The 16798-nt window shown below is 43.1% G+C and overlaps 1 protein-coding gene and 1 long non-coding RNA gene across 4 annotated transcripts in view; both read left to right on the top strand.

Moving 5' to 3' along the window:
- The window catches only part of DOCK10 (dedicator of cytokinesis 10), a 271165-nt gene that overhangs the window by 29596 nt on the left and 224771 nt on the right, over positions 1 to 16798 (top strand). The window lies entirely within an intron of this gene.
- LOC147578708 (uncharacterized) lies at positions 2611 to 10261 on the top strand. The gene is made up of 2 exons (XR_015255585.1): positions 2611 to 8779; positions 10023 to 10261. It is a non-coding gene; the product is annotated as an uncharacterized LOC147578708 (long non-coding RNA).

The raw sequence follows: 16798 nt of genomic DNA, 5'->3' as shown, positions 1-16798 counted from the left end.
ATTATTATTTTATTTCTATTATTCGTTACAAGCATGAAGCGAGATAAAGGCTTTGGGAATGGGAGGTACCTTATCAGTTACAAGGAGCAATATGTCCTGGTTTTATTGTTAATATCTCTCCTTTTGAGATCTAATGGGAAAGACAACTTCTCTTGGTGCTATAATTTTTTGAAAACTGAGTATGAAACTGAGAAAACAGATGTTATTACACAAGCAGATTAAAGGATTTGGGAATTGTCTTCCTCTTTTTTTTTATTTTGAAAATAAAGTGGAAGCAGATGGAATTTAGCGTGAAATTAGTACTGAAATAAAACGAACTTGGAAGTATATTTAGGAGGTTTTATAGAATTGTCATTCATGCCTCCAGAGCTTTTCCAAAGCTCCTCATTTAGCCAAGAGATCATTAAGGATACTTTGAGTCTTTGGGTCGTGTGAAAGGAACATGCCTGATGACTGTCCATTACTGTCTGGTCCAGAGCAGAGTCAGGAAACCCAGATGGGGAGCCTTCGACCTTTCGTAGAACCTGTGCAGGTTGTGGGGGGGGGGGGCCTCACATTACTCTTGGTGAATTCACAGGTGACGTTTTCACTCCGCGACCGAGGATTTCAGATTCTGAATGAGAGGGGCCTCATTTGGGGAAATCCGGGGCCACGTTATGTGTTGAATTGTTACTGATAGTAACAGTACCACGTAAAGCCATTTTCAGGTTCTCCTCCCTGCTTAATGGATTTGTCAAGCAGTCAAGTCGTCTTCCCCACGAAGCGCCCGTGACCTTGAGCTTGTTCCAGGGAGCCACTCTCCGTGGGCCTTGTCTCGAAAGCAGCTTGGGCCATGTTGACACTGGCTCATTTGGCTCACACTGGAGCTGAGAGCAGCTAGACTTTCCTCTGAAAGCCTGACATTTTGGGTGCCTTTTTATAATGCCTGCGCCAATTTGCATATTGACACAGCCTCCCTGTCAGGAGCCAGGTGTCCTGCGAGCCCCGAAGTGTTTCTCTCACTCAGCTCTCCCCAGCTCTGGACCTGACTTGGCTGAGTGTCCTTTACTAAAGGACAGAGGGCCTTCTGTCTTCTTTTATTCTTTAAAGATCAGGCTTAAGGGAATGCATTTCATTTTAAAAACCACACCCTCACAATTTTATTATACGGGAAAGCCATACATACACCGAAGTCGTAACTGCAGACCTGTCTTTCCTCTCCTGTTGGCTGGTGGCATTGGTCTCGGGAGTTGACACCCTGTGAGAGCTAAGTTAGATTAATTTTCTTCAAGCTGTCTCGATTTATCCCACCTCCTTCCTCGCTGACTAGTGAAAGGGAATCACTTCAAGAAGCTGGAAGTTTCTGGTGCACCTTACCGTTAGCAGGTTTGTCTGTGCGGCAGATATGATGCTTTTATTTAAATTTCTTACCAGAAGCAACCAAGGAATGTGTTACCTGTGACTTCTCTACTTGCCATAGAAACCACAAGTCCTTTCTGGAAACTTCTGCAACATCATCTCTCTTTGTTTTTTTACAGTAGTCTTTATTGGCATCAAACCTTTGAACCCCATCATTTGACAAGAGTCGCTTGCTATGCAAGAGTCTGGACTGTACCCATGTGCTATTACTGATATCCTATCAATATTTTTCATCACGACTTAACTTTATCAGAGAAAGCATGCCCTCCTGTTAGGCGGAGTGAGTCACGGTCAGGCTTGCTTCTAAAACCTGAAACATTTCAGCATGTTTTCCTTCAAAGTATTTGACTCATCAACCGAGAAGATATAGGCCTCCTTACTCAAGGTTTGGTTTGATTTAGACCAGTGAGGAGGATGGGTCCTTATGCCCTTGCTGTGCTATTTAGTTTATTTAAATAAAGTTTAAACTTAAAGCTTACATTTATTTGAATAAAGCTTTATTTAACACAAGCTAGATGCTTCGTTGGAAGAAAAGTCTCACAGGATTTAGTGCTGTGAACTTCACTGTTTCTAAGCCTGGATTCATTGACCTGTCTGCTATGAAACCCTTCTGTTTTCTTTTCTCTATCCATTTTTCAAGATTGAATCAATATTCCCAATTCCATTTGGTTCTTTGAAAATGTGGGCTCCTAAAACCAGATGAACTGACTTCAACCAAAAGATGAAATGCTTAACCGATGTTGGAACAAAGAAGTGCCTGAAACCCCTTTCTGGGCCCCACCAAGACTTTCTATAGCAGAGGTTCCCAAGTGTGTGCCCCCCCAACCCTCCCCACAGGGCATCACATGGCTTGGGGACTTGTAGGAAGAGCAAATTAGCAGGCCCCACCCCTTCACCCAGCAGTGTGTTTTTCTGTAAGCCCCCCCAGGCAGTCCTGGTGACCAGTAAGGTTGAGAGCCGTAGAGTTGATTATACCCTCCCTGTATTCCCCTTCTGAGACTTTCTTTTGCTTTCTTGGTCTTTCTTCCCCTCCTCAAATCCCACTCTTCCAAAGAAACCGCTGTCAGGCATGCAGAGTAGTGATTCGTACCTGTGTCTGAGGTATTGGCTGTGTGTGCCTTTACTTCCGGTTGGACCCTATCACTTCCCGTCCCCTGTCCTGGTAAATGGATTGCATCAACCTGGTTGATTCAAAATCCCCTCAGTCCTGGTTCTTCAAAATCCCCTCAGTCCAGGACTTTCAGGGATGCCTTCCCACACTGACTCTGAGCCTGGTGTTCTGACTCGCCGTGGCCAACGAGACAGGAATAAACTTCGCCCACATACAGAGGTGGAACAGCCTCCCGAGTGCCTCTGCTTACTCTTTTGTTCCTCCGCTTTTATCTGGAGAAAACGCCTGGGCCAGCTTCTGGAGGATGATGTTTACTGGGAAGAGGGGCGTCTGCCAAGGCCCCAGAGATTCACACAGCTTCCTGGCTGAACCGTGGTGGATTGCAGATACATGAGTGAATCCCCGGCTAAGCTCCTCAGCAGTAAAAAATGGTCGCATTTCTGGTAAGGCCCTGAGTTTTGGGGTGGTTTGTCACTCAGCAGCGACTAACTGCTACACCTGTTAAAGGAGCCTTAGTGTCTCAGCTAAGAGGAAGAGGGCAATACAGAGGCCCCTCTCAGTGTCTTGGAACCCATATCCGTCCATTTGAGAGGTTTGACCACATCGTTCAGTGTGGGTAGAACCCAAGCATACAGTTGAGTCAAAATGAAAATCCGTGGGTGGGTCTTTTAAGTGGCCAGTTTGAATTTGTGGCTGTTGCAGAGTTTTTCTTGTTAAGCAAACTCTGAATATAGTTTGCCAGACTTTTCTTAAACCTCAGGAGGTGCCTTTGTCCCTGTGTCCTTCACACCCTTCCATCTGTATTTCTTCTCTGCAGACGTTCTGCCAACATTGCCACAAACCACCCAGGGTGAAATGAGATTTGCAGGGAGACACTGGGATGGATTAAACAGGTCTTTTATAGGAAGGACGATTGCAAAAGTAATCTCTTATTTGGTTGAAGCAAATAAATGCATACAGTGAATATTTTACACTCTTGCTTTTGAAATCTCAAAGAGGGGAATTCCCTAATACTAACTTGGACGTTCAGGTGAGGGGCTCCTAGGTGGCGCAGTTAGGCATCCGACTCTGGATTTTGGCTCAGGTCATGATCTTGCAGTTCATGAGTTCGAGCCCTACTTAGGGCTCCGTGCTGACAGTGCAGAGCCTGCTTGGGATTCTGTCTTTCTCTTTCTCTCTCTGCCCTGCCTACACTCTCTCTCTCTCTCTCAAAATAAATAAATAAATAAACTTTAAAAAAAAAGTTTAGCTGAGACTACTTTATTCTTCAGACAGCTTCCCTACATAGGTTTCTCTCTTACAGAGCTTCATATCATCTATTTTTAATATTTTGATTCAGCGATTGATGTTTTAGTTTGGGTAGATAGAACATTACACCTTAGCTAAAAATCTAATTCTTAGTTTAGTTGAAAGCTTTCAACCGGTGACATGAAATTTTAACGGGACTATTTAAACTCAGTCATCCATGACCCCTTACTGAGTAGACTTGACTTTTCAAGCAGTCCTCCCTAGAGGGCGCCATATCCTCACTTCCCAACTGGGTCCTTCTAACGTTGGCTGCTGGCCCCATAACATCATGTGAGGCTGAAGTCACTTAGATTACCACATTGGAATCTTTTCGTAAATCTATCTGCAGTGGAGCCTTTATTTTAGCATGATAAATGCATATCTTCTGGCACGTATTTTGTTTAAGCGTTACAAGTGAGACCTTGTTTAGGAACAGAGGCGATGGTGTTCATTTGGCATGGTTGGTTGTTCAGTCAGTTCAGTCCATCTCTGTGCCCACATACAGTGGCCTGAGGAGCATTATGGACCTCTGATGGGGTATCAGATAGAATACTAAGGACAGATTCGGCGGACCTGTGCTTTCATATTGTGTATGTCACTACAGAAGGTACTTACCCCATTACATTTCAGCTTCCTTATTTGTAAGATTGGAGAGCTAGGCTTTTTTTTTTTTTTTTTTTTTTTTTTTCATGATCCCATTAGCTCTGTAATGTGATCTTTGGTACATAATAATAGTTCTGTACCGTTTGATAGAGGAAGTGATACTGATGCTCCGAACTGCTAATTCTAAGGAAATTTAGGTAATGACCCACTGAAATTTAGGTCAGCCTGAAGAAAATATATTAAAGAAGAATTACAGCTGATTATTGAAAAGCATAAATGCTAATAAATATGTTTTTTTCTTATATGAAATTTATTGTCAAATTAGTTTCCATACAACACCCAGTGCTCATCCCAAAAGATGCCCTCTTCAATGCCCATCTAAATATTTTTTTATGTATCTTTTAAAAACATGAATGTTTTCCTGAAATCAGCATAAGTTATTGGTTTAAAATACTGGCTCAGAAGAATACGTGTCAATTACCCAGTATCTGTCACTATGCATAACAGAGAGTCTTCACTCAAGAAATAGTTGTTGAATGAATGGCAGGATGGCTAATTCCATTTTTATTAGCCATCAACTTTTATTACAACTTTTAGTACAACTTTTATTTCTAGAACATTCCTTATTTGCGGAATTGGAATTTATTTCTCTGGACTTTGACAATGGCTTTATATTTACTCCTTTGGGTTATATTGAGTATATTGTGTTTGCTGGATTTTCATCTTTTCCCGTCCCACTACTAAAATAAATGGTAAGAGTTTGTCAAAGCATAAGATACATATCACTGGCCACGCTTGTAATTAGGCATAACTCTTTGTGCATGGCTATTTTTAAGTTTTGGGTTTTTTTTTTTTTTTTTACAACAATTAGCCTGCCTGATATAGTCTTATCTTTCCAACTATAATCATCATTCTTTAGAACTTCCTTATGCACATTGTTCAGCATCCTCATTACTGTCTCCCAAATCGATCCTGGTTTGTCTACAACCTTCATACTCTGTCAACTAAGAACTGAACACCATTTTCAACATTTATCAATGTCAAGAAAACCAGGATTACCATTGCCTTTCTTATAAATACTGGTTTTCTGCCAATACAACTTAACTACATGCTGGTTTATACTAATACCAAAGTCTTTTCCATGATGCACAGGTAGATCACATCTCTATAACATCATGGTTTGGTTTTTTTTTTTTTTTTTTTTAAGTTTAGTTATTTTGAAAGAGAGAGAGTGTGTGCACATGCACATGTGAGTGGGAGAGGGGCAGAGAGAGAGGGGGCAACAGAATCCCAAGTAGGCTTTGCTGAGCACAGAGCCCGACATGGGTCTCAATCTTACAACCATGAGATCATGACCTAAACTGAAATCAAAAGTCGACGCTCAATCTAATGAGCCACCCAGGTGCCCCTACCATGGATTTTTCAAAATTTAAATCAAGATCTACTTTTACTCTTCATTGAAGTTCATCTTCTTAGACTTAGCCTGCATGAGGGAACATTTTGGATTCTGGATATGCCAACCGATTAATTACTTTTGCTTCTACCTTTATGTCATCTACAACAAACCAGCCTCATGACTTTGTCACATGTTCCATTCACGCATGTGTCTAATTCAACAGAGTCAAGAGAGAGCAGTTATACTCACTGCTAGAAACCACGTTCCAATGTGTCTACAAAAACATCTCTGAGGTCTTATCAGATACCTTTAAAAAATTCATGCAATCATCCTGTTTCAGGCCTAAGTAAAAGAAAACACGATTGTCATGACCTGATTCAATGCACATGATTTGTAGTGACTCTTCATGACCAACTTTTCCTTTCCCAAGAGCCAACGAACCATCCTGTTAATATCTACTCTAGAAATTTGCTGGAACTAAACATCAGGCAAGATGGTGGATGACAGAATCTACTTTGCATTCTTTTTATAAATTCTGTGATGCATATGTGCATCTCAGGTTTTGTGGCCTGTCCATAGACCCTCGGAACCTAGGTTGCAGGTGAATGAGCTCTTGCCATACAGTACGGTGTGATTTTCCGGGCTTGGAGTTTGGATCCTCCTGGCTTCAAGTCCTCTACTAAAACCAAAGGCTTTACTTTCCCCTTTTCAAGGTTTGCTTTACACTTGTTAGGCCTAGATCATTGATGTTGAGAAGACACAGACAATAGGAGATGCCAACTTTTATATCCATCAATATTTTTCTTCCACGCTAGCTATAGCTTCCTTGACACTTTTTTTTTTTCTCCACACATAAATTAAAACTATCAATACAAATAAGAAGTACCTCCAAACAATTCATGTTGGACAGTGTGCAATGGGTATAATAGAGAAAATAGAAACACAGAATAGAGAAATCGCTTTGATCACAGCACCTCCACAAATGTGCTTTTTGAGCTGGTCTTTGCAAATGAGTAGGATTTTGACGAGAAGCATTGAGAGTGACTCTAAGTGCAAAAAGTGACAGAAGCAAGATCATAAATGAGCAAGTGCTTAAATATTTAAGACATGGCAAGGACACTATTAGCTTACCTAGTAGAGAAGAGTTGGATTAACAAGGGCCTTATAGTTTCCTCCTCATTTGAAATCATCTGATAAGGAAGGTGTGGATGTTTTCAGTTGTGATATGAGTGAAGTTTTTTAAAGATGTTCTTTGTAAGTAATCTCTACACCCAACGCCGGGCTTGAACTCACAACCCAAAGATCAAGAGTCACACGCTCTGCCAACCAAGCCAGCCAGGTGCCCCTGATAGGAGTGAATTTGTAAACTTAACCTGAAGCAGAGAAAGATTGCAATGAGAAAAATCAGGAGATTTTACAGTAACCCATGCCACTCAAACAAAGATTGCAATAAATAGAAGGTATAGAAACAGTCCATATAGTAAAGGTGGGGGGGAAAAATGAAGGTGGATTTCATATTAATTAAACTTTTAAAGTATACATATATTGTATTAAAATTACTTTACTTACCTGCTCCCCCTTCCCCCCCTCCCAAGTTAGCACTCTTTCCCCAAGTGTGAACTGCCTAGAGCTGATCATACTCAGGATTTTTTCGGGGGGATTTCATACATAGCTTTAAATAACATCGGCCCCCCAAAATAAATAAATAACATCAACTCACGCTGTGAAAAGTTACTTTCTTTTTGATTCTCTTTCAATGCTCCTGGTTACACCAAGGATAAAGTCTCGGCTTAGAGTCCGTTTGGCCTTAACCACCTGCCTAGCATTGGCCAGTCTCCCCTTCTCACAAAGAGAGTGCGGGTTTGGGCTTAAACTTTGGTAGGCAACATTTGGTCAGTAGAATCAGTAGCACGGATAGAATTTGGTAGGTAGAATTGAATAGCAGCACGTACTTAATTTTGTCCTTATATTTTCAAATTGCTTTTCATTATTCTGTTTTTGACAACTGATACTCCATTTCACTTATGGTCAAGGCATATGGTTTTACTTGAAAATAAAATTTTATGGAAAAAAAATGAAGACACTGACTCAAAGGATGTTAAGGATATACTAGCAGGTGATAAAACAGTTTGGCAAAAATCAAGTTGCTGACCCATAGGTAAGTAGCATTCAATCAACACTGCTGGAGTGGAGATCCAATTGGAATTGCATGAACTTTACATGTTTGGTTTTTTTTAATGTTTATTTATTTTTGAGAGAGAGAGACAGCGTGAGCGAGGGAGGGGCAGAGAGAGAGGGAGACACAGAATGCCAAGCAGGCTCCAGACTCTGAGCTGTCATCACAGAACCCGACGCGGGGATCGAACTTGGGAGCTGTGAGGTCATGACCGGGGCCGAAGTTGGACGCCTAACCGACCAAGCCACCCAGGCGCCCCAAAACTTTACATGTTTTAAAGATTTGTTTTGTCCCCTCCGTGGATTTACCACTGATTGAAATCATGTGCTGTGTCCCTGAGAGCTTGCCTGGTGGCCCGTGGATGATGGATCGGTGACTGCTGCTCTTCAGGAGGGGGGAGGGGAGCAGGGGAAGCCTGTTCTTAGAGCATCAAGTCACGACTTTGACTACTAGAGACTTGCTGTTTCCCTAGGGCAGCTGTCCCCGATGTAGAGGCAAGACAGATTCCATCTCACGACAACGAAGTTCTTTCTAAAGACAACAGGAAGCCCCGTTTCTCAGTTCTCTTCCAAAGTGACTCCAATACACCTGCTGACCTCTTTTCTAAAATTAGTTTCACAGAAGGCGTGATTGATTTCAAGCACTTTATAGATTTAATTTAACGTTCATTCCCTCTTGTCTTATTGCCCAGCTTGAGTAGAGATGATCATCCAGATGATTAGAGAAAGAAAGCAAGGCCCTGATGGCTACTTTGGGGGCCGAATGCAGAACTCTCTTCTCCCTGAGTTGGAAGCTGGGCCCCACAGAGGTATGGATTGCTGATGGATAGACCCTAATGGCTCTTTTAATGCAAACAATTGATTCTGGAGGCAGGAAGCTGCCGGAAGGGGCTGCTCTGAAACTCTGATCAGCACACTAGGCATTCATGGTTTTCACTTAGGAAAATAAATGCTCTCCAGACTTTTAAGCCAGGCCTGTGGCTTTATGCTTAGAGCCCATATTCTTGCATCAGAACGACGCATGCAAACATGGCTCTCCCATATATTAATACTAGCTGTGTGGCCCTGGGAAAGTTGTTTAACCTCTCTGAGCTTCAGGTTTCTCAGCTTTAAAATAGGGATGCGTTCGTTTCCCAGGGGTACCATAGCAAATTAACACAAACTATGTGGCTTACCGCGGAAATTTATTCTTTCACACACTGGAAGACTTGAATCAAGTAGGTAACAAGTCCGTGCTCCTTCTGAAGATTTTAGGGGTGAATCCTTCCTTGCCTCTGCCAGTTTCTAGTAGCTCCCTGGAGCCAATTCCTTGGCTTGTGACCGTGTCATCGCAATCTCCGGCCCATTCTCAGGTGGCCCCTCTTCTCTGCGTGTCCTCCACCCTCCTTTTATGAGGATGCCTGCCTTTGGATTTAGAGTCCACCCCGATAATCCAAAATGATCTCATCTTAAAATCCTTAACTTAATTCCAGCTGCAAAGACTCTTCCCAAATAGAGTCACCTTCACCAGTTCCACGGATGAGGATGTGTACTCATCTCTTGGAGGGGCTACCATTTAACCCACTACAAGGGATAAGATGACACTCACATCACAGATGAAATGAGAAAATGCTGAGCATTCGGGCCATGCTCAAGAAATGTTAGTCGTCATCACTTTTATGATTATTAAATAGCTCCTTGGTTTTGGTATTATAATATTTGCTTTTGGTAGACCTGACTGAACTTAACAGTGACTTCTATTATCATTAGACCTGAGGCAAGAGTATAAGTGGGACTCCCGTGGCCTTTGAGCAGTTCGTGCAAGACAACATGGTTTCTCTCCCCAAAGTGGCTTGGGAATCACTGACCTTATTTTATCAGAATAAGTGCATATTACAGAATTTTAAAGGGATGATATTTTTTGTAGTTTCATAGACAACGAAGGCCATTAGGGATGAAAGATGCTAATGATATACCAACAACTCCGGTCCATAAAATTTGGAAAAAGGACTATTACTAGAGAAAACCTTCCCTGGAAACTAACAGCTATGAAAATTTTTTTCTCTGCTTTAGACGTGCCATTCTTGAACGAAACATTTATTTGATTCAACCCGAAGTCAACAACATCAGTGAAGCATAATTTCAGGACTGTGGGTCTTTTCTCTGATTGTACTTGAGAAAATTGCACTGCCCAGGGGGTAGTTCTGTTCCTACGATCCGTATCCTGGTGAATCGGTAAAATAAAGGCCTGCTACCTCCCACCAGGGGGAATCCAAACCCTCCTGAGGTGGTAGGTGTGCCGCAAACTCTAACTCAAGCCTGTAACCTTCTGAAATTCCTTTCCGTTCTTAGAGATGGCACTTAATCATTTTCTCTAATTTTTCGTTCTCACTTGTCCACACCAGGGCAGGCCACACTGATACGGTTCATACCACTTATTTGGTGTGCACTGAGCATCTAACGATACCACAGGCCCGTTCTGGGAGGGGTGCGTAATGAGATTTCATCTACTGTTTCTTTCCTTTGAGACTGGCTGGTCTGGCTATTGACATACTGTGGTAACTAGTCACTAAAACACTTCCTGTATCCCGTTATACTCGTAAGTTAAAGAAAACTGAATGGTAGACAGATCTCAGCCTTTAAGGCCAAAGAAATGAATGGAAATAATTCTCTTTGTTGTCTGTCATTTAAGAAGAAGCAGGTTTACTTCGCGTGAACTCACTGAGAAAGACTCATACTGTTGTTATTGTAGGTCTTGGTCTGTGCTTCCTCTTATTCACCGTGTAGTTCAGGAACAAAAACTTGGATACATGATGCGATGATTAAATAACACTGAGGATGACGGTTTGGTTACTTTTATAAAACAATCTGGCAAAGACGATGAATGAGGGTTCGCACTTGAGGCCTCTTTTCACAGTGGACACCAGGGGGCGACACTTACGCAGGCATATCTCAGAGATCATGTGGGTTTGGTTCCAGACCCCTGCAGTAAAGTGAATAGGGCAGTAAAGCAAGTCGAATGAATATTTTGGTCTCCAGTGCATGTAAAAGTTATGCTTACACTAAACTGTAGTCTATTAAGAACACAATAGCATTGTGTATTAAAAAAAAAAAACACAATGTATATACCTTATGTAAAAAAAAAAACCTTACTGCTAAAAAATGCTAACCATCATCCAAGCTTCCGGCAAGCTGTTAATCACTTGATCGCAGATCACCATAACAGATACAATCATGAAAAAGTTTGGAATATTGCAACAATTACCAGAATGTGACACAGACACGGGAACAAATGCTGTTGGAAAAATGGCACCAGTTGACTTCCTCAATGCAAGGTTGCTACAAACCTTCAGTTTGTAAACAAAACAAAACAAAACAAAACACTATCTACGAAGTGCAATAAAACAAGGTGTGCCTGTATTTAGAGATTTCAACATTTAGCAGAGAAGTGACATCTGCCTCCAGATGTGGCCTCCAGAAGTAGGATGCCTTCATGAGGGACATTGGTTTTTATGTTTGAAACACTTTTCTTCACTTTACCTCCCAAGTGTCGTTTATTCATCCTTCATGACACAACTCAAAGACTTCAGCCTCTGAGGAACCATAACTAACTTCCCTGGCCAAGTTAACTGCCTCTGTCTGTCCTGCCATTGACTTTGAATACAACTGTGTTGTAGAAACCCTATTGTCTACTATTGCAAGCCTCTGTAAGCCCCACCCATGACTTGCCAAAGCGTCTGGCATCTACTTCTTGCTTCCTTCATACTTGTTGGTAAATACACATCACTGTGAGAGACTGCTGAGTCTATTACCATTATTTCCCCTCTTACTTCTACAATCCCTGTGAAGCCAATAACTTTAAAATACTGATAAGATATCACTGCCCGTAATATTACTTGGCTGCCCACTGTTGACCCGAAACATCTTTTTGGTAAGTTAACTCCTTCAATGCCAAATTAACACAATTTCTAGTGATCAATCTCCTTTCCAGTAATAGCCACAGCCCTGCGTTGGCATCTTTTTTTATTTTCCGGAGGAAAGACACGGAAGCCATGGGTGTCTCATGGCGTCTCCATTCGCAATCCTTTAGTCCTTCCCTACTGTTGGCAAAGACGCCCTTAAGGCCTTGGGAGCGTGTTGAAATTCTGTTGGCCTCCTGGGGGGATTAGCATTCTTCCTTGCCACGAGATGTGTGCAGGAAGTCCTTAATACAGCGTAAAAGTGAACCAGGTTGTTCTAAAAAAAAAAATAAGTCACTTAAAAGAAAGTACACAGGGGAGGAGAAGAGGGAGAGTCGTTGATCAGTGGGTATAGTTTCAGTTCTGCAAGATGAGTAAGTTCTAGACATGCACTGAACAGCATCGTGCCTACAGACGACCATACCGCAAGGTACATTTAAAAATCTATTTAAAGAGTAGATCTCATGTTAAGGGTCTTACCATACAATAAAGAAAAAGAAGAAAGAGAGAGGGGAGAAAATGTGGACTGTTTCTTCCTCTGTTTTAAATCACTTATGGTTTGATCCTCCACACGCGGAAAGCCCGGTTCCACTAATGACTGTAATGAACAGAGTACATATCTCCAGACACTAGGAGCTCCTCAGAGGTCATGATTTTTAGCTTGTGTTTTTAGAAACCAGCCACACAGACCATTAGAAAGCACAGCAACCATGCATGAAAAGCTAATCATTGTGTGTGTGTGTGTGTGTGTGTGTGTGTGTGTGTGCGCGTGCATGTGTGCATGTGTGACCTGAGTGATCCCAGTGCTTTATTACAAATGATAGGACATAACTTTTGTGGCTTCAGGAAACTCACCACGCTGAAGCCACCCTGAGGAAGGTTTTCACAAAAAATTTCATACCATGAATGAAATGCCAAGAGCAACACGTTTGTAAGAGAACAAAATACATCGAGAGACTTAGGCCATCTCTGTTCCTTACAAAACCCGTGTCAGAGGGCTGACTGGTGACCCTTTGGTGGAGTGAGTTCAGTGAAGCAAGTGTCAGCAGTAGATTGCCCTGGGTCAAGAGCAAATGGGAGAAGAGGAAGGAGAGAAATAAGGTCTTTAGATGATTCTTTCCAGTTGTTTGCCTGGAAGGGAAGGCGAGGGAGAGTGCTGTAGTCATAGAGATTCCAGGGCTGAGGGAGGTTTTATTCTTGTTTGTTTATTTAATACGCGGGAGAAGCTTTTATGCTGCTGAGGAGAAGGAGCCAGGGGAGGGGAGAGGAACCATCCAGAAAGCAAGAGGTTGGAAGCGGCGATCTGATGAAGGGGGAGCTCCCCTTTGCCTCTGACACCAGAGGGGTTGGGGAGGATGTTGAGTAAATATTTAAAAAGGACAATAATACAAATAACACCAAGGTGCTAAGCCAAGAAAAGCCAGATGCTTCTGAATCACTTTAGCAAGTTGGTTTGCTACTTATTCATTCATTTTTATTCATCTGCTCATGCTGACTCAGACACACAGTAAAAGAGGCACATGTTAAGAAAATACATGGAAAACTGACAGTCGGCAGAACTCTAACCTACATAGATTGCCATTTGGGGGGGGGGGGGGCATCTCTATCTGGCTCTTGGATACCCTGAGATGGAAAGCGGTGAGAAGTAGCATCGGGCAGGCGGTGGGGGTGACGAGAGGAATTGCAACAGGGGAGTGTGTTCATGAGTCCCCAGGAGTTCTGAGAGTGCGGAACTTCACAGCTTTTAGAATCCGCATTGGGGAAAGCACAGACAGGAGACAGCTGGAGCGACATGTGCTTGTTTACAGAATGTTGACCATGTCCCATGCCTGCACGCTCACATCCTGCTCACCCTTCTGGAGTCCCTTTGGGTTCTTCGCTCTCTTTTGGACACCCGTCTTCCCTCTGGGAATCTGTCTTCCGATCTAATCCTCCCTGTGGCTATGGACTACACGGCACGTCTACAGATGACTCTCTTTCCAGCTTCTCCTTGGTCCTCCTTGGCTTGCTGGAAGCTCTGGGCTTCAAGTCTTAGGCTCACTGTTCCTGAGAGCAGCCGCCTGTGGCATCAGGCACTGGGTCGCATGGAAAATCCCAACACAGGCTGCTCTCTGACCCCGTCCTCCATCAGCAGATGCGTGTGAGCTGTGCTCGTGCTTGTGTTCCCGTCGCACGTGGGCAGTAATGTAATGAAAAAGGAGGCAGCAGGGATAAATGGTGCAGCGATTAAAAGCGGTAGGACCGTTGCAAGGCAGAGCTGATTCAGAAACAAAGCCCAAAGGCAATGTTGGATTAGTGGGGAGCAAAATATCTAGAAGGAAGTGTGGACCTAGGCATTTGAGGGATGGAGGAGATTTCGAAGCTAGAGGTGAGGTTTTAGGGACCCCAGCTATAGGGCAGACCAAGTTCATGGGTGGTCCTACGAACACTGAGGTGGAACTCCCCTTCCCTTCCCTTCCTTCCCCTCCCCTCCCCTCCCCTGCCCTCCACTTCCCTTCCCTCCCCTCCCTTCCCCTCCTTTTCTCTTCTCTTCCTTCCCTTTCCCCCCAGATCCGAAGTCGGTGTGGCCAGTGAAGCTTCAGATCCCTTTTTGTCCCTCGCTCCAGCTTCTCTCCAGGAGTGCATTCTGATCTTAATCTGCTTCTGCCTGCTGCACCCCATCCCGTGCTGGAAAGTCGCCTCCATACCTCCCCTGATGTCTGGGGCCTGCAAGCCCTCCCATCCTGAAATGAAATGCAAGCCAACCGACCTCCGTGCAGAGCCAACTTTGAAAGCTGCTCAGTGCTGCTTATTTTTGTGTTGTTCACTTTGGATCCCTTGACTCTCAGCCCCACTCACACTGCTAACTGACACCCTGATGCCCAACCCTTGAGTAATTAATTTCGCACGGCTTGGCTTATTTGAGTTTCACAGCAACCATATACATTAGAAAATATAACCCAAATGACCATGTACCCCATTTTGTCTGTGCATGGTCCCTGTTTATGACCGTAGTCTTAGCATAATTAGTAGTAACACCCCCTTTCACTTTCAAAGGACCCTGATTTGGACAGTGGGTTATATGATCACCCTAACTATTGCTACACTTTCTTTCCTCAGTTTATACAAAAGACACGGAGAAGTTAGATCCCTTCTCCATTGTCACACGGCTGATGCATGGCTGAGCCAGGACTGGGACACAGGTGTCAAACCGTGCTGTGCCAGCATGTAAATCACTGCATCTAGATTTATGTTTACTAGTCCCTTGGAAGTTTTAATGGATGCCTGACCTTTAAGGATTCATTTCTACTACTAATTTAGTTCTGATATTTCTGATATATTTCAGTAGCTTATCCTCTCTCACCCCTTCCCCACCCCCAGTGGCCATCAGGTCCTACTGTGCCTGATTGGAGACCAGACAGAGGGTGAACTTTCACCACATGGGGCTGTAATAGAGAGGGAGGTGAGGTGCTGGCTTAAGTGGATAAGAGAAATTTATTTTTAGAAATGGAAGATGTGGGGGTGCCTGGGTGGCTCAGTCAGTTAAGCGTCCGACTTCGGCTCAGGTCATGATCTCACGGTCCGTGAGTTCGAGCCCCGCGTCGGGCTCTGTGCTGACAGCTCAGAGCCTGGAGCCCGTTTCAGATTCTCCGTCTCCCTCTCTCTGTGCCCCTCCCCTGTTCATGCTCTGTCTCTCTGTCTCAAAAATAAATAAACATTAAAAAAAATTAAAAAAAAATAGAAATGGAAGATGTGGGCAGTTAGGTGCAAAAGACTTGCACAGGATTTTTATTAAAAAAAAAAAATAGTTAAGCCAAGCCATGGCCTACCCCTCTTACTTTGGACAACCTACCAGTTGATTCAAATTATCCCGTGATCGATTCCAGCAAAGCAAATGGTATTGATTATGCAACAGGCTGAAATGCCTCGGACCAACTATGCCAGGTACAAGTCTATCTAGTATATCAACAGACTTGGTTGTTGTAAAAATTGAGGTTGGGAGAATCAATAGTGTCCTTTTCGTGCTAAAGCAAGTTTAGGGCCAAGAGTGTCAGCAACACGTGTTTTAAAACCTTCAAGCTGATGCAACACCTTGTTCTCAAAAAAAAAAAAAAAAAAAAACTAACAAGAAAACCAAACAACACAAAAAAGTCCGAAATGTAGCCATGGTTACTTTTCACGTCTCGAAAACAGTGAATCTACGGACATTCACGGTGAGCCACACTTTCATCATCAATGTATCAATATGCACGTCCTCTCATAACTAAAAGTAGCATGAAAACACTCCCCCCCGATTGCACACTGTCTTGTCCAGAGCTTGTCGAAAGTGTGCAGATCAGTCTTTAAATAGAAATAGGTAGTAATCTGAAGCCATGGCTGTATATCCATGCCAGGGGATCTCGCCTTGTAGCAGCGGTCCAAAACAGCAGTTGACATAGGAGATGGGCGCTTTTTTAAAAAGTTTGTCTTGCAATTCCAGTTGGTTAACATACAGCGTCTTATTAGTTTCGGGTGTACAATGTAGTGATTCAACACTTCCGTATAACACCCAAGGTTCATCACAAGTGCCTGCCTTATTCCCCATCCCCCCACCTACCTCCCTTCTGGTTAACTATCAGTTTGTTCTCCATGGTTAAGAGTCTGTCTGGGTTGCCTCTCTCTCTCTCTCTCTCTCTCTCTCTCTCTCTCTCTCTGTCTCTTTCTCTCTCTCTTTCATTTCCCCTCTTGCTTGTTTGCTTCGCTTCCTAAATTCCACATATGAGTGAAATCATATGGTATTTGTCCTGGTCTGACTTATTTTGCTTAGTGTAATACTTTTTAGTTCCATCCATATCATTGCAAATGGCGAGACTTCATTCATTTTGATGGCTGAGTAATATTCCATTGTGTGGAGGTACACAGATACATGTG

Source organism: Puma concolor, chromosome C1 (assembly GCF_028749965.1).
Source record: "Puma concolor isolate L17-30 chromosome C1, mPumCon1.1.hap2, whole genome shotgun sequence".
NCBI lineage: Eukaryota > Metazoa > Chordata > Mammalia > Carnivora > Felidae > Puma > Puma concolor.
This window is presented reverse-complemented; position numbering and strand designations above follow the sequence as displayed.